The sequence below is a fragment of the Lissotriton helveticus genome, chromosome 7 (genome assembly GCF_964261635.1).
Source record: "Lissotriton helveticus chromosome 7, aLisHel1.1, whole genome shotgun sequence".
NCBI classification, from domain to species: domain Eukaryota; kingdom Metazoa; phylum Chordata; class Amphibia; order Caudata; family Salamandridae; genus Lissotriton; species Lissotriton helveticus.
Genome location: NC_136068.1, coordinates 1,216,152,950 through 1,216,174,650, shown reverse-complemented (window position 1 = coordinate 1,216,174,650; position 21,701 = coordinate 1,216,152,950).

The following is a 21,701-nucleotide window of genomic DNA, read 5'->3' as shown; positions in this document are numbered from 1 at the left end:
GAACTAGCACTTGGTAGAAATAGCACTTTGCAGGAATAACACTTAAAACATAGGCTAATTGTAGTAAAAAATAGCACTTGTAGAACACAACCAGTAACTACTGGTAAAGGTATGTACACCCTATGCAACCCTAATCACCTTAGGCATATATCATGCAGGGACACAACCTCACTAGTATAACTATACTAGGCAGAAAAAATACATTTAGAGGTATGGGTAAAAAGCATTGCATAAATTATATTAGGCAAGTAATCACGTTTGCGCCAAAAAGCACACAGAACTGACCCCAGGCCAACCTGGCCTCTCAGGGGCTCACAGGCCCAATTTCCAGAATGTCTGGGCTGGCTGCACAGGCAGCCAAAGATGATTGCGCAAAGGTTCAGGGCCTAAAAGTAGAAGCTGCCCACTAAGTGGCTCCCTGGCTCTCCTCTGGGTGCTTAAGAACAACAATGCCCAAAAACAAGGTGGGAGCCTTGTGGGCTCTAGAAACAAAATGTGGCCATGCGTTGGAGCCTCGTGGGCTCGAGAAAAAAATGCCCCCAGGCGTGGGAGCACCGCTCTGGGACTCCTACGTTACCAATGTGGCCCAACTCTGAAGGTAGCCCCGGCAGGAGGGGAGGGGCGGGCACCGGCAATGTGCCCGACACCCCCTCCACAACACGGAACCCCGGGGCCCCACTCACCGGCTTTGGAGGACTCCTCTGGACTCAGTCTCCTTCTGCTGGCAGCGGGTGGCGACGGAGGCTGCTATGCCCCGACTGCTCTGGGGCTGCGGCTTCCTCCGTGACCGGACACTTGTAGCTGCGGCGCTCTCCTCACCTCCCCAGCTGCACTCCAGGGCTCTCTCTCGCTACTGGGAGCCCCGGGGGAAGGAACTCGCTGCTTCTTGCCGGTGCAGTAGCACGGGGTAGACTCCCATTTGCTTCCTATTTGGGGCAGCCAATGGCAGAACGGGTCGCCCGCCGAGCCTCCCGCAGTTTAGCCAATGACGGCAGCGGCCTCCCTGATGCCGGTAGCGGCCCGGGGCCAATGGCGGTGATCTCCTCAGCAAAATAAAGGGTAGGCTCCCGTTGAAATGCGCAAGTCCCTGGCGGGGTGGGCAACCGTCATGGGTTGAGAAAATATATATACGCGGGGTAGGCTCCCGCTATCTAAATAAAAAGAAACACGGCAATGAGCGGGGTGGGCATCCGCGCGATGATCGAAGGGGTATCCCCACGCCGGGGAATCCCGCGGAGAGGCGAAAGCAGCTCCGGGCTGTAGTTAAAAGTAGGAGCGCTCCCAGCACTCAGGACATAGCGCTCCCCTGGCCCTTTTAGAGGCAGAGTCAAGCAAAAGTCTTTTAGGAAGGCAGGAGGGCAAGGCTGGGCCCAGGGGCCAGCTCACAGGGCCCTCCAGGCAGGGATACAGTCCCCAGTGGTGGTTCTTCCTGGTGCCCAGCAGCAGCAGGCCCCCCTCAAGGTAGGATCAGGAAAGAGAACCTTTTCATGGGGTCACAGCCCCGCTTTTATATACATTTTCCCTTTGTCTGAGGGTGCAGGGTAGGAGAAGACCAGTCGCAGCTGGTTTTAGAGCACTCTGTTGTGCACAGCCCCTCTCCCCATTCACTGGCCAGGCTAGGGACATAAGACGCACCACAGGGGGCGGAGCCAGCATTGTGTAGAGAAAGCCCAGCCCTATTCAGGTCCCAGGTGCACTCCTCCCACCCATCTGGCTGTCAATCTCTCTATTCACCACCGGGGCAGACCCATCCTAACTCCTGGAGCCAGGCACACCAGCCAGCTCCAGCCAATCACAAGCCAGACAGGAAATTCACCTTTACTACACAGACAGGCCAGCTTCTAGGAGTGGCACTTCCCCACCAGACTCAATAAATCCGCACACATCATCGCGCAGCATTTAGTCACATGAGTCCGCACATACCAAACTCGACCCTGCACTCCCCACACATCAGGAACTAACATGGACACACACATTCCCCATGCATTCCTATGGGAGGGCAGGCCAATCTTACCACATGCACTCAGATTTCGGAAGCACTTTACACTGGGACACAGTAGTAAAGTGCGCAGAAGCCAAAAACAACCAACACCAAGTCACATATCAAAGCTAAAAGTTTAGAGGTGAACCTGCCAGAAGGGCCAAGTCCAACACAACCCCCTTCCAGCCAAAACACAGTGTAGACGAATCACCACCGTGATGGGCTTCCCTGCTTTGGGCGATAGAATACGGACGCGGGCCGATAACTGCAGGGAAACCCTCCTGTTCTACGCCGCGGCAAACCCATGTGGTTCCTTCTAAAAACGCTGTCTGGAACAACTGGGCTACTCCACTGGTACTCCCAAGCTGTCCGCGGCCAGGACCAAGCCCTAGGCCACCCAGGTGCCACTGGTCCTTGCCTATGCACAGAGTGGGGGGTAGTAACCCCTGGCACATAGTAGCCATTCTCCACTCTTCCTCTCTTCAGGACAGAGCTAGACTGCCACTGGTTCTTCATCCTAGGGTCTACATCCTCAGACGGACCAGGAGTCACGGGTGAGGCTCTCCTCCCCCTACCTCTCCTTCTAGGGTTCCGTCCTCTCTTCCTTTGAGAGGTACCCTTAGAACACCACTTTCCTAACCTAGGGTTTAACCCCTCAGGTTGCACCGGGGTCCGAGGCGGGCTCTTCCATCCTCTGTACCCCCTTCCAGAGTTCTGCACCCTCCCAACTGGAGTGGTATCCCTGGAAGATGAATCGGTCAGGATGTTGGTTACAGACGTCCTACCCTTCAGGTTAGGCGGATCCAGAACCTGGCCTCCCAACCTCTGGTCTAAAACCATTGGCGGGATACTTGCCTGGCACTCCAGGACTTCTGGGGACTTACACACCATCCCCCTGAGGCTAACACATGACTCATATGTTGTGTGACTGTCTGTGTGGCGCAGATCTTCCGTCCCCTGTCCATCTGACAGTGCAGGAAGAACCCCAGAACAGAAGTGGTGTCACCCTGGTCCCCAAAGGGAACGTAGCCCAACTGGCTAGTCCCTGGTCCACTGGTTCTTCCACTGGGGAACTCATCCCCCAATCACTCCTCAATTTGGACTCCTGTGCTCTCCCAACTGGAGTGGCACTGCCGGACACTAGAACCACTGGAGCTCTATTTACAGATGCTCGAAGTCCTCTATACACTAGGCGATCCTCCTCAAATGGACTAACAAGACAGCCTAGGTCCTTAATCTGGTGTTCCCTTAAGAAACCATCCAGGCTCTGAGAAAGGGCTTCGGGCATCTGGGGACTCTCGGTCACACACTCACTCCTACTCCACTGAGACAGGTCGTGAGCCCCTACACCCCTCTTACTATTCTGGGACCTAGCTGGGCTACTCTGAACCTCTTCCACCACGTTGGGCTGAAAGATACCTGAACCACTACTTTTGGAATCACTCACCAATGACTCTTCAGAACCTCTAGCACTTTCCAAGCGGTCTGCTTCCCTGGCAAGGAGCTCTGGATCAGCAGACCCATATTCCAACAGGTGTTGGCACAACCCTGGCAAACAACAACTGAGCAGGTGCTCTTTGAGAACCAGACTGAACAGTATGTCAAAATCAGATTCTGTGCAAATCTCTACCCAATCCCACAGTGCTCCAAGACATTCCTCCTGAAACTCGTCCCAAGACTGGTGAGACAGTTTCCTACTGCCCCTGAACTTCAACCTGCATTCCTTCTCTCGGGAACAAGGTACCATATTCTGGGAACTGGGAATGGGACTTCCTGCACTGAAGTCTATATCACTGCCACCACTGGACTCAACCCTCCCTGGGGAATCCAGAAAACTATAACTGCATGCAGGGGATAGTCTACCCTCCAGAGCTAATTTCTCTCTGGTGAGGGCCCTCTCAGCCTCCTCTCTCCTCTCCAGTGCTAAGACCCTCTCAGTCTTTAGCTTTTTCTCTTCCACACCCAGCTCCGCCATCTCCTTGTCATGCTCTAACCTGAGCTGTTCCAAAGCCAGCTGGTGCTCCTATTCTTCCCGCCTATCTTCCCACTCCTCTGGGGACAGGAAACGGGATGGGGCGCTGCTCCTGACACTGGACTTAGCAAGGGGCTCCCTATCTATGGGGTCTTCGCTATCTACTGGCGTCCATGCAATGTCATCTTCTTCCTCCTCTTCAGATTCTTCAGGGCTCCCCACAGACCCACCACCCTCATGGCGAGAGACCCGGGCCCTTTCCTTCTCACTGCGCTCAAGATCCCATTGATCCTTTTGCCATAGGATCAGGCTGTTCCTAAGTTCGGACTGGGTGTCTGACTCACCCACCTCTATGTCTCTCTCTTCACAGAACCTTACCATCTCTAACATACTGTACCTAAACATATCACAGAAATCAAAAGCAGGCTCCATTTTGGCGGACGTTCTCGAGAAAAGTTTAACACAAGGAACCTAGGTGTCTGAGCTAAAACAGGAGTACACAATTCACAAAGTACTCAGCAAGGTCCCCCAGAGAACTCACACCCAAGTATTCAGCAAGCTCCCTATCCCAGAGAACTCACACTCATTTGTTCAGCAAGCTCCCTATCCCAGAGAACTCACACTCATTTGTCCAGTGCAATACACCATTCATCCACACATCCCCCCAGACCGGTGAGACAGTATCTACTGCCCCTGAATCTCAACCTGCACCCCTCTTACTGAGTACCAGGTACCAGACTCTGGGAACGGGATGGGGAACACATGCACTGGACACAATTACGCTGCTACCACTGGATCTCACCCACTTGCACCAAAAAGCACACAGAACTGACCCCAAGCCAATCTGGCCTCTCAGGAGCTCACAGGCCTAATGTCCAGAATGTCTGGGCTGGCTGCGCAGGCAGCCAAAGACAATTGCGCAAAGGTTCAGGGCCTAAACGTAGCAGCTGCCCTCTACTGAGTGCTGAGCAGCTGGGGATCTGAGCCTAGGCACCAGCGTGCTCCCTGGCTCTCCTCTGGGTGCTTAATGAACAACAGTGCCCAAAACCAAGGTGGGAGCCTCGTGGGCTCTAGAAACAAAATGTGGCCGTACCTTGGAGCCTCGTGGGCTCGAGAAATAAAATGACCCCTGGAGCCTCATGGGCTCGAAATAACCCAATGCTGCCACAACTGTGGGAGCGGCCCGCTGCAAACCGGGGCCGCTCTACCACCAACAATGCCCAGAAGCGTTGGAGCCTCGTGGGCTCGAGAAACAAAATGTCCCGTGGCGTCGGAGCAACCCGCTCTGGGACTCCTACATTACCAATGTGGCCCAACTCTGATGGTAGCCCCGGCAGGAGGTGAGGGGCGGGCACCGGCAATGTGCCCCGACGCCCCTTCCCCAACACGGAACCCTGGGGCCCCACTCACAGGCTTTGGAGGACTCCTCCAGACTCAGTCTCCTTCTGCTGGTGGCGGGTGGCGACGGAGGCTGCTATGCTCCGACTGCTCTGGGGCTGCGGCTTCCTCCGTGACCAGACACTTGTAGCTGCGGGGCTCTCCTCAACTCCCCATCTGCACTCCGGGGCTCTCCCTAGCTACCAGGAGCCCTAGGGGGAAGAACTCGCTGCTTCTTTCCGGTGCAGGAGCATGGGGTAGGCTCCCGTCTGCTTCCTTCTTGGAGCAGCCAAAGGCAGCACGGGTCGCCCGCCGAGCCTCCCGCAGTTTAGCCAATGATGGCAGCAGCCTCCCTGATGACGGTAGCGGCCCGGGGCCAATGGCGGTGATCTCCTCAGCAAAATACAGGGTAGGCTCCCGTTTAAATGCACAAGTCCCTGGCGGGGTGGGCACCCGTCAGGGGTTAAGAAAGAATAAATACGCGGGGTAGGCTCTCGCTATCTAAATAAAGAGAAACACGGCAATGAGCGGGGTGGACACCCGTGCCAATGATCGAAGTGGGATCCCCACGCCAGGAATCCCTCGGAGAGGAGAAAGCAGCTCTGGGCTGCAGTTAAAAGTAGGAGTGCTCCCAGCACTCAGGACATAGCGCTCCCCTGGCGCTTTAAGAGGCAGAGTCCAGCAAAAGTCGTTAGGAAGGCAGGGGGGAAAGGCTGGGCCCAGGGGCCAGCTCATAGGGACCTCCAGGAAGGGAGGCAGTCCCAGCAGTTCCTCCTGGTGCCCAGCAGCAGCAGGACCCGCTTAAGGTAGGATCAGGAAAGAGAACCTTTTCATGGGGTCACAGCCCCTCTTTTATACACACTATTCCTTTGTCCGAGGGTGCAGGGTGGGGGAAGACCAGTCGCAGCTGGTTTTGGAGCACTCTGTTGTGCTCAGCCCCTCTCCCCATTCACTGGCCAGGCTAGGGACATAAGACGCACCACAGGAGGCAGAGCCAGCATTGTGTAGGGAAAGCCCTATTCAGGTCCCAGATGCACTCCTTCCACCCATCTGGCTGTCAATCTCTCTATTCACCACCGGGGCAGACCCATCCTGACTCCTGGAGCCAGGCACACCATCCAGCTCCAGCCAATCACAAGCCAGACAGGGAATTCACCTTTACTACACAGACAGGCCAGCTTCTAGAAGTGGCACTTCCACGCCAGACACAATAAATGCGCACACATCATCGCGCATTTAATCACACGAGTCCGCACACACCAAACTCGACCCTGCACTCCCCACACATCAGGAACTAACATGGACACACAAATTCCCCATGCATTCCTATGGGAGGGCAAGCCAATCTCACCACATGCACTCAGAGTGCGCACGCACTTTACACTGGGACACAGTAGTAAAGTGCGCAGAAGCCAAAAACAACCAACACCAAGTCACATATCAAAGCAAAAAGTTTAGGGGTGAACCTGCCAGAAGGCCCAACTCTAACAAATATGATCAGAAAATAATCCCCAAATGCCTAAACCAATTTTACTTTTCTTCACCCCTTAACTGAATACAAACTTAAATCTAAATTAAATAAATTATACATATTTGCCCTTCATCGTTCAAAGGAAGGAGGGTCAACTTGTAGCCATTCAGCCGCAATACAAAGTCGGGTGACAGTCATAGCTATAAAAATCAAATGTCGGTGTTTATACAGGGGAGTACACTTCACAAGTTCGGGCCCGATACCCAAAAGCATCATTGCAGATGTTATAACAATCGCAATCCCAATCATTCTAGACAAAAATTGCTCTATATAACAATATAATTAGTCAAATGACCACAACTAAAGAAAATATGCAAAATATCCGCATTATCCCCCCCCCACAACGAAAATATTTACCATCTTGCCCTTTTCCCTATTTAAGCATGCCTGCCGGCGAATAGTACAAATTAAAAAACATTTTAAAACATTGTACTTTCAAGTTGGCGGAGAGCAAGGCTTCCCTGGATCTTATGATAACATCTCTTAAGAATATATTATCTACTCCCAAAATAGTAGATCCTTTAACATTATGTTTATCTAAATCATCCTTTCTATGCAACAATAATAACTTATAGACTTCCCCAATTTTGGCATGGCACTGAATGGCCGCAACTACTGTGTAGGGAACCGGTATAATTTTTTCCGAGTAATAATTCTCGAACTTGAAGAAACTTAAAAAAATGAGGTTTAGACAGATTATGCTGTCTAGACAGCTCTTCAAAAGACATAAGGGAACCGCAGTGTCAAAAAAATCCTCCACTTGAGCAATACCTTTTGCCCTTCAACCCAGAGCAACGCTATCCCAAAAAATAGGTGGGAAGAAACCTTACGGCATTTGTAGGGGTGTACTGAGACAATTTCTCAACTAAACATAACTTACGTATTCTTTTACATACATTAAAAGTGGATATCAACACCTTAAATCTTGTCCGTTTAAAATAACTGCCATTTATTTGTTTGAATAAACATTGTCCTGCCTCTGGTCCCAACAGAATCTGAAAAACTGAAGGGGCCTCTGCGGCATTGCCTATGTCTTCTCCAGTCAATAAGATCCGCATCTTTAACAAAAACATGCATAAAAATAAAAAGCAAAATCCGGGATAGCTAATCCCCCACGTTCAATTAGTAGTGTCAAGAAACTCATAGCCCGTCTAGGTTTGCCTGGTGCCCACAGAAATTAGAACAGATAGACTGCAAATGTTGAAGTTGGGACACTGTGATTTCTAACGGTACAGCTCTAAACACATATAAAACCTTGGGCAAAACATTCATCTTGATAATATTACTCCTACCAATCAATGTGAGGTGAAGTTGTGTCCACTTATGTAGTGATTGCTGAATATTGCTTAGTAACATATTCAAGTTAGCAGCAACTAATTCATGCAAAGACGATCTAATTGTGATGCCCAGGTAAGTTACTTCTTTAACGACTCGAGTGTCATCCAGAGTCACCTTTTCAGTGATTAAGACTTGCGTTTTGGTAACATTTAATTTATAGCCGGATACCTGGCCGAATAATATAGCTAGCCGCTAAATCTCTTGGAGCGCTGAATAAGGATCCGTAGTGGTTACTGCAACGTCGTCTGCATATACAAACACAGAATAAGGAATTTATGGACCCCGAAGGGCTTAATCAAGGAGTTGTTGCCTAACTGTTCAATGAATGGGGTTATGTATAATGCAAAAAGCAGTGGTGAACAGGGGCAACCCTGCCTTGTGCCCCTAGTGATATTCACTTTCTCTGATAATAGGCCCATTGAGGCGATCTTAGACACCGGTGAAGTGTACAGAACCTGTAGGGCAGTGACGAACCGTTTACCAAAACGAAACATCAATTCCCACAGGTACGCCCACTCCACACGGTTGAACGCCTTTTCTGCGTCCAATAAAATTAAGCCTAATTCTCACCTTGTTAACATGCGTAACTGTGCTACGTTCAGGAATAAAGCTGTGTTGAGTCTGCGAAAATAAGGAACTAATGATTTTAGACAAGCGGGTGGCCAAAATCTTTGAATACATTTTACCATCGCAGTTCAATAATGAAATCGGCCTACAAGACCCCACCAATTCCGGATCTTTACCTTTTTTACTAAAAACTACAATAGGGGCTTCTGCCCAAGATTTAGGGGCAAGTCCCTCCTGTGCATCTCTGAATGTGCTCAGCATGTCTTTTTTTATTAAGCTAAAAAAAAAGCTTATAGATCCCAGCCGGAAGTTTGTCGGGTCCAGCAGCCTTACCTAAAGCTAATCTATTGACTGCTGCTTCTAGCTTTTCCATCATAATTGGATCATACAACATTGCTATCTCGCTAGAATTTAGCTGTGCTGTAACCCCATCCAAAAAATTATAGATATTCATACCGTGCGTAGCCTGTTGAGTATATAACTCCGAATAAAACTGATGAAAAATTGATAGTATCCCTTTAGGATCCTGACAAACTGTCCCTGCATTATCTTTCAGAGCACTAATACGGCTCATGGATTCTGTCATACGTAGCCGCAGTGCCAAGCATCGGCCCTACAGCTTCCCCAAATTCATGAATTTGCTTTTTGTGAGCCAGATATTTTCTGGCATTTTCCATGTTCCATACTCCTTGGATTTTAGCCCTTGCTTGCTCAGTGGCCTCTTCTAACTCTTGAATATTACCCGCCTGTGACATAGCTCCCTGGATTAGTTTACCCTCTGCGTCTCTAAGCAACGAATACAGCTCCTGCATCTCCATTTTTCTCTTCTGATTCTGCTGAAAGAAAAAACTTAAAACCTCACCTCTGAAGCATGCCTTACATGAGTCCCGTACAATTGCATAGTGGGCAGAGTGTCTACTGATCGAAAAAACTCATTAATCCAACTGGACATATGACCTTTAAAATCTTCATTCAAGCTAAGTTTCTGGTAAAATGAAAATGTTTTTAAAGGTAGATGATGAATAGAAGCAGTAACTACAAGTATGACTGGAGAGTGATCAGATGCAATCCTCAGCAAAATTTGAATTGAAGCCCCACCCAATGACAGAGCAGATAAAAAAATCATCTAAACGTGCAAACTTTTTATGGGGAAAAGAATAATTAGTAAACCCGGGATCTGTCGGATTTAATTCACCCCAGACATCAATCAGACCATGATTATTTAAAAGGTTGTGCAGAGCTTTGAACACTCGTGGCTTCCGCCCACTGTAGCTTTGGGCCCCTTTCTGCAAATCTACAGTAGATAACGTGATATTTATATCCCCACATACTATCAGAGGTGTCCCCCAAGTAGCTAATTCTATATTTAATTCTTCCAAAATAGAAGCATCATCTAAGTTAGAGCTGTATATGGTAAGACTGTATATTCAGTGTCCCCAATCCTGCACTCTGCGATGACCCATCTGCCTGCTTTGTCTGCTAAACAGCGTCCCACGGTAACCGTAATATTTTTGACTAGTATCGCCACTCCCCAGTGTTTCTAAGATTGACAGTTGTGACCAGTGTATGTGTGTCTGTTGGAGACATACCAGATCTGGCTGGATACTACGCAACTCTGCCATGACTCTATTTCTCTTATTCCAGTTGTTAAGGCCAGAGACATTTAATGAACATATCTTTACCCCCTTAACTGCCATAATGGTGGTCAACAAACACATCTATCTGCAACACCACATTAAGCATAGTAACACCGCACATTCCCCAATAATCATGAAAAAACCCACTTTCTCCTTGAGTTACTGTGGTATACTGCCGCATTCAGTGGGATAGGTGCAACTCTATCTTTTTCTATTGTCACGTGTGGTTGGTATGGTGTTGGGTGATGCCAAAAGTGTAGGAATTGTGCCTGTGCGCTATAGGCATAAAGTTCAAAGTCCGGAGCTCCTAGCCCACCCTGAGCAAAAGGTAGTTTCAACAAGTTCCCTGAAACCCGGGGTTGTGTGTCCGCCCAGACCAGCCCGATGATGCTTTTACTGAGACGTTTAAAAAACTCTGTTCAGCGGCATTGGTATATTGACAAATAAATATAGGAGTTTGGGTAGTATCACCATTTTTGTGATAGCAATACGACCCGTCAGGGATAACTGAAGCTGTTTTCAACACTGAACCTTACTTTCAATCCAATCAATCACCGTTCCGTAGTTGGCTAACCATATTTCTTGTGTGGACCTACTAATCCAAATTGCCTTCCGACCACTGGATAGGAAAGTCTGTTTCGCATGGGGCAGTGTCATCTGTGAGTGGTAGCATCGTGGACTTTGCCCAGTTTATTTGTATCCCCGTTAACCCACCAAATCGAACCCTTTCCCTCATAATGACGTCAAAATTATCTCTGGGATTCACTAGATAAATGGTTGTGTTGTCCCCATACATGGATATCAGTAAACCCCTAGATGTAAAACCTATACTCCGTTGAGTATGATGTTGACGGAGCCTGGCTGCCAGTGGTTTGGTGGCAATTGCGAATAACAATGGAGATAGTGGGCAACCCTGCCTCGTCCCTCTCGTTATAACAAACGGTTCCGACACCTGCCCATTCACCCTCACTCTTGCCATTGGAGTATTATATATTATTTGTATTTGTTTGATGAACATGGGGCTAAATCCCTTTTGGGTCAGTAGGGTGAAAAGGAACTTTTACTAACGCTTTTGTAACGCCCAATAAGGCAGCCACTGCCTGGACATGAGGAGGCAAGTAGTGCAGCAGTCCAAATATTGTTCTAAGATTATGAGCTGTTGAGCGGTCCGGGATAAACCCAGATTGATTCGGCAATGCAATCTGCAGCAGCATCGGCTGCAATCTGTTTCCAAGCAGTTTGGCATAAATCTTGGCATCCAGATTGATTAACGACAGTGGTCTATAGGAATCTGGTTTAGTGAGGTCTTTGTCGGGTTTCAATAAAGTGATTATTGTGGCCTCCCTAAGGGTTGGGGTGTAGAATACCCGTGCCCATTGCCTCCAGATATGCCAGTACTAAACGGGGAGCAAGAATATCAATGTATTCTTTGTAAAATGCCGCAGTCAGTCCGTCTGCTCCTGGGGACTTATCAGCCAGCATACCACTTATCACTTGCCGCACATCTTCTACCGTAATTGGCAGATCCATATATTCTCGGGCACCCCTGTTAAACCATGCCAGCGCTACAGTATCCAGGTAGTCTGTAATGTCTGACTGGGCTGGGTTTGTATGGGAGGTGTAGAGCTGTTGGTAAAAGTGGGTCATTGTTTGCAGTATTTCACACAGAGTTCTAGCCACCTCACCACTGTCTATTTTCAATTCGGTGATATAATTAGACCCCCTCGGAGTCCGGAGCAGTCCAGCCAATGTTTTCCGGGCTCTATCTCCCTCTCCATATCTTCCTGCTTGCGTGTATTTGTACAAATATGCTGTTTCCCTTACCGCCTCCATCTGGAAATCTGTTAATTTTGATCTAAGCTGGGCGGTAGCAGCAGGGGATGGAGTTAATTGGACCGATTGGTCTAGCTCTCCGATTTTCACGTTCCAACCTGTGTAGTGTGTTTTGTATGTCCCTGAGTACCCCTGTTTTAAGTGCGATACAGTTTCCCCTAGTGACCACTTTGAACACTTCCCACAGTGTCCCTGGCGAGTCCACTGTCCCCTCATTCAGTGTGAAGTATTCGATAAATTTTACTCCTAATTCCTCCCGGAAAACCTGATCCAATAGTGCACCTGTCGGAAAGCGCCAGGTAAACGGTTGCCAATATGGTGGTGGAATTTGCAATTTTATCTGAGTGGGTACATGATCAGAGAAGGTGCTTGAGTAGTGCGTAGCCTCCGTCACCCAGGAGTGTAAGTCTCTAGAGACTAGCCAATAGTCCAGTCTAGATCATGCGTTGCGGTGATGAGTCATGCATGTACCCTCTCTAACCATCGGGTGAAGTATTCTACAGGAATCCACTAGGTCGAGGTCTTCTAACACGCCCGTCAGAATTTCAGCTGCCTTCAGGTGGTGGTCGCAAAACACTCCCTGCCTGTCTGCTATAGGCGATAGTACAACATTACAATCTCCCCCTCACAAAATCGCTATGTTTCCCAGAGCCTGGATTTTCTGCCTTATATGTTGAAAGAAGGTAGGACTATCTGTGTTCGTCCGTAAGTGTTTATGATCACCACAGGGATATTATACAGTGTGCCTTGTAACAGAATATACCTCCCCTCTCTGTCTATTATCTTGGGATGTGTTTTTCATTTAAGTCCTCTACGAATAAGGATTTCCACTCCCCTGGAATAGTTCAAATAGCCAGCTTCCACTACCTCCCCCCATCTATTGTTTGAACGTGTTGGCAGCTGTGGTTGTTAAGTGAGTCTCCTGCAGCAAGCAGATATCTACTTCATGTCTCAAGAGATAGGAGTGGATCAGTTTGGCCTTCCTGTGATCATTTAGGCCTCTTACATTCCAGGAAAGACATGTGAGTGCTGTCATGAGGTGTATATGTGATGTACATGTGTGTGGTCAATTTCTATCTTACATGTGACCAATATGTGGGCAAAGGTATGTAGTGCGAAGACAACATGCTGCAAGGCGGACCTATGTACTAGGCTTTCCCAGAGGAATGAACAGGTATGTACCAAACAGTTTTGCCTCATGAGTTGTGGATTTGACAGGGCAGGTCAATTAAACAGAACATTTCCCTACCGCCCCACCTACACCAACCCCCCAATTAGGTTGTGAATCGCCCTCCCTCTTCCCCCATAACTGTAAACATATGGTCCACAATAGTGAACACAACGGAATCATCCCAGTGGGGTATGTGAGTCCGCCGGCAAAACTCCCCTGCGCTTGTGACAGGGTGGCCGAGTGCTCAACACACATCCAAGGACCAAGGGACCAGTCCGTTCCATACACCTACGGTCATCTGTCAAGTCGTATATATCAACATCTAGCCTAACCTCTTGTAGGCATATTCAAGTCTATCATGACAACTGCCGTCCAAGAACTGCGAAGCATAGTATCACAGTGTACAGTGTGTGGTACTTATCTGCGTATCCGGCGTACAGGCTCAGTTCCATCAATCAGTGTGTCCTCATGTAACATAACTGGTGCTATGTAAAGCGCTCTGATAACTGATTCGGTTCCGTTCTAGTTCGCGCTATATAAAACTCTGCAACAAAAAAAAAAGAAAAAAGAAAAATCAATGTCACTCAGATTGTTTTCAGTCTGTGAGTCGCCGGTAGCCACTTATTGTTTGTGCTCCTTCGCCATCTGTTTTGCGTTAGTTAGTACAGCCTATGCATCTGTGAAAAAGGTAGGCTTTCCAAGCCCCTGAACTCTCAGTTTAGCAGGGTATATCAAGGCGTATTTGGTTCCGAGCTGCTGGAAAATTTTCTTAGCAGGAATGAATTCCCTCCTGGCTGCCTGAACCTGGAGTGTGAAGTCCGGGTATAGTGATATGTTATTTCCTTTGTATTGTATATCACCTTTTTCCCTCGCCATCCGTATTGTGTCACGATCCCTGTAATTCAGTACTCTTGCCAATATTGGCCGTGCCGGCGCTCCCGGTCTGGGTCGTGGTCCCAACTAACCCTGGGCGTAGTATGCGTAGTGGGGCTACGCGAAGCTACGTGAAGTGGGCATGATGCTACACCCACTCCCACACTTCGTGTAGCCCTCTTATACATACCTAATTTCAGGTAACAACTACATTAAAAGTAAATTAAAGGCACTTACCTGGTCCGCGGCATCCCGGGGCTCCAGCTTCTATTTTGCACTGACTTCTCCCATCCAAATGCGCATGCGCGGCCGCCCGCGCATGCGCATTTCTCGAGAGAAAATTACACTAGGGTCCTAGATTCCCACATAACAGTGCGATACGCTCGCTCAATGAGAAACATGGCGGACAGGTTCGGTCCAAATAGGTCCGTGATCATCGTCTCGATGTATTTCTCCATATTTTGGATATCTGTCGTTTCCGCAATGTAATTCGTATATTATTTCTCCGAGACCTGGCCTTCAAATTCTCATTTTTCTGTTGTACCGCATATAGTATGCCATCAATATCCTGCAGTTTCTTGTCCATTTCTGTCTCTCCCTCCTCCGTTTCCGGCACTCTTGTTTTCAATACCCTCATGCAGCCCTCCTGTTTTTCCACTTGTTGCGTTATTCTATCCATTCTCTCCGGCAGTGAGTCCATCTTGGTATCTAGGCCTTGAAGACTAGTTTTTAGATCTATAAACATTTCCTGAATATCTTTGGCTAGTAAACAACAGGGAGGGACATTGGGAGGACAATATTTATAGGGGTCCAGTGTGCGTGTCCCATCAGTCTATATATCAAAAAGATGCACACAGTTCCCCAGGGAGATGGTATTAGTGCAGTGAAGTAATCTTTCTTCCTCTCTCTGTGAGATATACGTGTGTAGGTATATCAAGGTGAAACAGGGAAGGGTATCCCTTGTCAGAACTAGGGATGCCTCACACAACAGGCTGGCCCTCACACCCACTCGATCAACGGCTAGGAACAAAAGATCTCCACAAAAGTGTAGCACTGTGTGCTACCCGTCAGGCATTGCAGCGCCGGCTTGACGTTGGAGCAGGAAGCCGATGATGACACGAGACGACTAGCTGGCGATATGACAACAGCCGTTAAGCCAGCCTGTTGTGTGAGGCATCCCTAGTTCCGACAAGGGATACCCTTCCCTGTTTCACCTTGATATACCTACACACGTATATCTCACAGAGAGAGGAAGAAAGATTACTTCACTGCACTAACACCATCTACCTGGGGAACTGTGTGCATCTTTTTGATATATATCTCTGGCTAGTGGCTGGCTCGCTGCATGTTCTTCAGCCTGCTCTTGGTGGCCTGTGTCACCGTCGGCCCCTTTGGCAGTTTTCTTGTTGAAATTTATCCTTGGTTGGCGTGTATCCGGCTAACCCATTTTGGCCCTCCACTCCCACTAGTACAATTGCCTCAATGTTGTTGTCTCAGTCCATTGGTCTCTGTTCTAGTACCGAGTATCGTATTTAGTCCACTGCACTGCTGGATATCTCCACTATCGCCCACATTTCTCCAATAGTGACCTATGCAGTATGTTGAGGCGCTATGCCTATTGTTCACTTTCTCAGTACGTGGGAGGGGGGCTCACCACCTTGCCCAAAATCCCACCAGACCCCTGTTATTACGCCTGCCAGGTGCTGATCGCACTTCACGTCTCCGCTCTTCCCTCCACCAGTGTGGTCCACTGTGCGTGATGTATCTGCCACAATAGTATTCGGCCACTTATTTGTTTAGGCTGTGTGTACAGATGCACCGCAATGTCACAGATGAGCCCTGTGCTAGGTATCTTTCCTGCCATCCAGGGCGTACCGTGTCCCTCTGCCTCCAATCTACGTGCTTCCACCGGTGGTGATGACAGTGCTATATGAATTAGTTTACGCGGTAATGGCAATATTAACATACATCCCACATGGGATATGACTGCCCATTTTAGTGTCTGCAATTGCACATTCTTACCCTGGTATCAGAAGCTAGGAGAGCTGCGGTCGTCTGGTCTCGCTACAGGCCACCCTCCAAGGTTGCAGTCACTACCGCGCGGCCCAGGCGTCAGCACTGCTGCGATCCAATGTTTCCCGGCTCCCACTTACTTCAGTTCTTGGCACCGCGGTGATCCGCTGTTAAATCACCCCCTTATGCCTCATCTGATCGTTGCATGGCATGTGGGTCAGTGTTTTTTCAAATACGACCCCCGCATTTATCAGAGCAGGACAGGTCTCCAAGCTGTCCACCCCTACGACTTCTCTCTGGGCTCCACAAAATGGCAGACCCGCGTACGCTTTTCTCTTCGTGCTCTTAGCCGGTCAGTCAGGTAATCGGCAGCTGCTCCCCTCCCCTCCACTGTAGCCATCAGTGCAGCTCAAGCTTTCTTTCTCTTCGCCCCATGTGGGCGTCTGGGCCTCCTGACCTTATTCATGGGTCCGACGCCACACTGTGATGACCTCCCTGTACAGGCATCAGCAGTATCCTGCACTGCACTATGCTCCGCCCGGGCCCCGAGCAGGGCCGGACTGGGAACCAAAACCGGCCCTGGCAAAGTGCTCGGCCGGCCCCCCCGCCCCCTGGGCGGGAGGGGGGCGAGCGCTTTGCCAGGGCCGCTTTTCAGCCGATTTTGTTACAGGGCCGATTTTGCAGCTATGCTGCAAAACCGGCTCTGCAACAAAAACGGCCCCCAGGGCCCAAAACCGGCCCCCACCCTTGCGGCCGACCGGGGGATTGCCCGGTGCCCACAACGGCCAGTCCGGGCCTGGTCCCGAGGACTCCTTTCCCTGCCAGAGATTCACTCCTTTGTAACCGGAGTCCGCCCTTCTAGTTGCCCCCGCTCTTCTCCGCCATCAGGGACTCCGCTGGCTCTCTGTCTCCCGGCGCCCTCTCACCGATCTTTGGGCGGGACCAAAATCCAGGTCCCGGCTTCACTCAGCGGCTTAGGGTCAGGCCTCACTTCGTCCCATATCTTCGCTGTATCCACAAAAAAGGTTTCTCCGGACAGCTGGCTTGTTGCTGCGATGGTCCCCTGTGGATGGACCGCGGTGCTGTGTGTTTTGTACTGATTTATGACAGATTATTCCTCTCGGCCAGCGGAGCCACTCTAATGTGCGGCCATTCCGCTGCACACCTAAGCCACGTGCCCCAGAACATCAGCCAGTCATCACTGTATCCACAAAGTATGTGTTGGAAGAAAGCACATGTTAAGAACGTATTTTTAATTTAAAAAGAATTCCTGGAGTTATATTTAAAAAGTGTTTGTTTGGCACACACTCTCTCTTCTATGAATAACTGAATACACAGTCACGTGTTCTGCATTATATTATTCTAATTTCAAGTTCCAAATCCACACTCTGCAAAGTACACCCTAATGCTACAGACCCTATTATCATCGTAATGGCAATACCCGGAAATATGTTTACCAACTCTAACATCGAGGCTTTTTTAAACAAACCAGAGTTCTTTGGATTTATAAGTATACAGATGAAAAATGCCATATTTTTATATTTCAGAATGTGGGCCACAGTTACAAAAATGATATTTTTTCATGTCAACAGAGGACCGTTTAAAGCATGCCTCCCACAGGTGAGGATCTTTCCTCCTGGAATAGCTGCTGGGTATTCAGCACGGTGGTTTGAATCATTGCCTGCTGGTTTATGTGTAATAGGTTTTGACAACAAAATGCTGAACTTGTGTTTGTTGGGAGTTGTTTTATTGATTTTTTGTGGCAGAACATCGCCAAAGAGTGCTGGGGAAGAGATAAATTCAATTAATAACTCGTATATATTTTATAGTAGTTGGATCATTCGTAGGTGACTAAAATTCTCGTAATCGCAGACTGCTTCTTATTCTTTTCAGAATCCTTCCGCATGCCAGTGACCTAAAATTTGTGCTATCAGATACAAATTGTAACAATAAAAAAAGCCTCTTGCATCTTACTCCCAGAAACCCCAAATACATTCTAGTGGACATGTTGCATAAGCATTGACATTATTAACCTCCACCCTCCAAGTTAGGTGATCCTAGAGTGACAAATGGCTTGTTTTAATCCACCAGAATTTGCAGAAAAAATATAGAAAGTCTTCTGCTTCACTTCTGGTTTTGAGAAATTACCAAACAAAAGTAACACTGAGAGGCAAATAGCTAAATAGGGGCACAGAAAGGTTGAAAATGACTGAGTGAATGGTATCTGCTCAGTCAGTACCTTGTGCAAAAATGTAGTGTTTACAATGCCCTATTTTGAGGTACATCCTATTTATTTTTATTTGAAAAACGTGCTCTAGCTGGTAGCTGCTTAAGAGTATTTTGTGTAGAAAAGCAATTACGGACAAAAAGTAATACTTGTGTTTGGAATCAGTAAAGCACAATTGGTCTAAGATGACTTTGAGCTCTAAGTACAGAGGTCAAATGCTGCAAAAGGTCCCAGAGGATCAGAGCAAAGGGCATCCCCAGGTCTTGGCTGGGAGCTCCGCATTTCTTCACTGACAATGAGAAGTGTTGTTTCTGTAACCCAGGGAGGTGGATACAAGATTTTGGATCACTTAATATTTTGTTGTACTTCAGATGCAACGAGAAATGCTTATTCACCAGAGATGTCAACGACTTTGCAATGGAAGGAAAGCCTGAGGTGGGAGATGAGTTGGAAAAACTACTTTTCAGAACTAGAGTGATAATGAGAAGTAACATTTTGAAAGTAATATCTTCGTTGTATAGCAATCAGTGATGAGGTGAATAATGATGATGTGAGAAAGAGTAGGGATGGCGTAGACCTTCCCCAAGAAAGGTGAGACTTCTTACAAAGTGGGATTTTTAAGTCTGTGGCTAAACCCATGCACTGATAGTGGATTATCTGTGGCACTGGGCAAATCTACCTGCTACTGCTCATGGCTATTTCAACCTTCATTTAAAGTAGGTGGATAGATTAAGGACAGAATATCGGCAACAAAAATATTGAGATACAAAATATTGCAAAAAAATGTGAGCACACAAATATCGACTTTACCTGCTTTGTATGTCAAGTAAAAATATCGACTTCAAAGCTATAGGAAATATCACCAGAAAAGAAGTATATAGAATTGTAAACACTAAACATTACATTAACCTTCAAAAAATATATTATTAAAAAAATACAAAAAAGATCATATAAAATATATAAAGAATTGCTATAAAGTATAAAGATAAAAAAATATACACTTTAAACCAAATACATAACATATTATATGTATATATTTCTTTAAATAATACAATTATTAAATAAACATAAATAAAACACGAAATTAATATTATTTCATGATAATTACTCTAAATATTAAAATTCTAAAAAAATATAAGAAAGTAATTTATATTAAAAAATAAGAAAAACAACAGTATTCCAAACAGATAAAAACATTTTAAAACATCTAAATTAAAATACCTTTAAAAACAAAATTGCCAAAAATAGGTCAACATTTTATAAATATACACATAACATTTTTTTACTTGGAGGAGTCATATTCAATGCTCTTACTCTAACTTGAGCATTGGTAGGGAATGTGTTGGAATTTGGAGAGGTTAAATTACTATTTCCACTTCAATGTCAGCAACAGTCGGCAAAGTGTTGGACTTTGCAGAAGTAACTTTACTATTCTCACTCCAACATAAGCATTAGTAGTCAAAGTTTTGGACTTTGAAGGGATCTGACTTACTATTCTCACTCTAACATAGGCAACATTAGGAAATGTGCAGGACTTTGTAGGGCATGGATTTACTCTTCCCACTCCAACTATGAGCAACAGTAAGGAAAGTGGTGAACATTGGACAAGTCAGAATGACTTTTTCTATTCCAGCGTCTGCAACAGAAGGCTAATGCTGGACGACTTTGGAGGGGTCAGATTTTCAATTTCTGCTCCAACATAAGCAGCATAGGGAAAGTGATGTACTTTTGAGGGGTCACATTTATTATTTCCTGCTCCAATCTGAGCAATAGTAGGGAAAATGTTTGACTTTGAAGGGGTCTGATTTACTATTCCTACTTCAATATAACCAACAGTAGGAAATGAGTTGGACATCGGAGGGGCCAGATATACTATTTCCACTCCAGCATAAGCAGCAGTAAGGACAAAGTTGTACTTTGGGAGGCTAATATTTACTGTCCCCACCCCTAAATAAAAAAAGAAATCATATATAGATAAAATAAATACACATAAAATATATTTAAAAATTACAAACATTAAAAAAAATGATTTAACACTCTTCACACACTAGTACCCTAGTATTCAACACCCACAAAACTATTAAATAATACTAGAAATAGACATGTACATTAATTTTAAAAAGTTGTATACTATAAAGTAATTATTACAACAGGACACTAAAACTCCAATTTAGTATAGAGGTGATTAAAATGTATTAATTAATGTCCAAAGTCAATTATCTAGTTAACATGTTAATTACTCATTAATTGCCTTTTTAATTAAATATACATTAAATAATTTAAAAATAAAATAATTTGTAGAATTAACAATCACATTAACAAATTACCAGTTATAAAATAAAAATGCTTTAAATATGTTACAAAAAGAAAACAATAAGTTATTTAAAAAAATAATTTGATATACTTAACATTACAATAGTAAGAAATTAAAACAGAAAATCTAGCAAAACACATACAATAATTGCAAAAAATATTAGATACAACTGAATTTTCCAAAAATTATATAAAGAATTTTAAAAAAACGTTTTCGACTTTGGGGGTGCTGCTCCGGCTCTGCGCAAGATCTGCGCCAGATCAGCACCGCCAAAGCGGTGCAAGGACCGCCCACCAGATTCCGAGTACAACTTCTGTCTGGTGGACTTTTTTGGTCCTTTGTGTTGCGTTCCCATGGCGGTGCCCTGAAAACAGACACTGCAATGGGAACACAAAAGAAGTCAAGTCCATGCCGCCCTGGAACTTGGGGTGCATTCAAACAGGGGGGCACATGTAGTGCTCCCCTGAATGCATCTCCATGGTGGCGTGGGCATGTGGGCACGGTAGGGCCCCTGTTGTTTTCCCTCCACCAGCCTATTCATGGCGTTGAGCCCACCATGATAATCCTTGTGGATGGGAAACTCATAATATGCTCAGCGGACCTTGGTGGTTCAATCTTGCATAATATAAAGGCCTCCTGCATGCGCCATAACTAGGCAACAGAGAACTAATGCCTCAAACACTGCCAACACATAACCCAGAACTGGGTGTCCAGCACCTTGCTGAAGCTGAAACCAACCAAGACAGTATTCCTGTTATTTGCCAAGAACAACAAACAAGAAACATCACAAACCCGACCCAAAGTCTTAAACCTAGACGGCTTTGATCACATCTTTCACAAAATGGCAAATCACTTGGATTCACCATG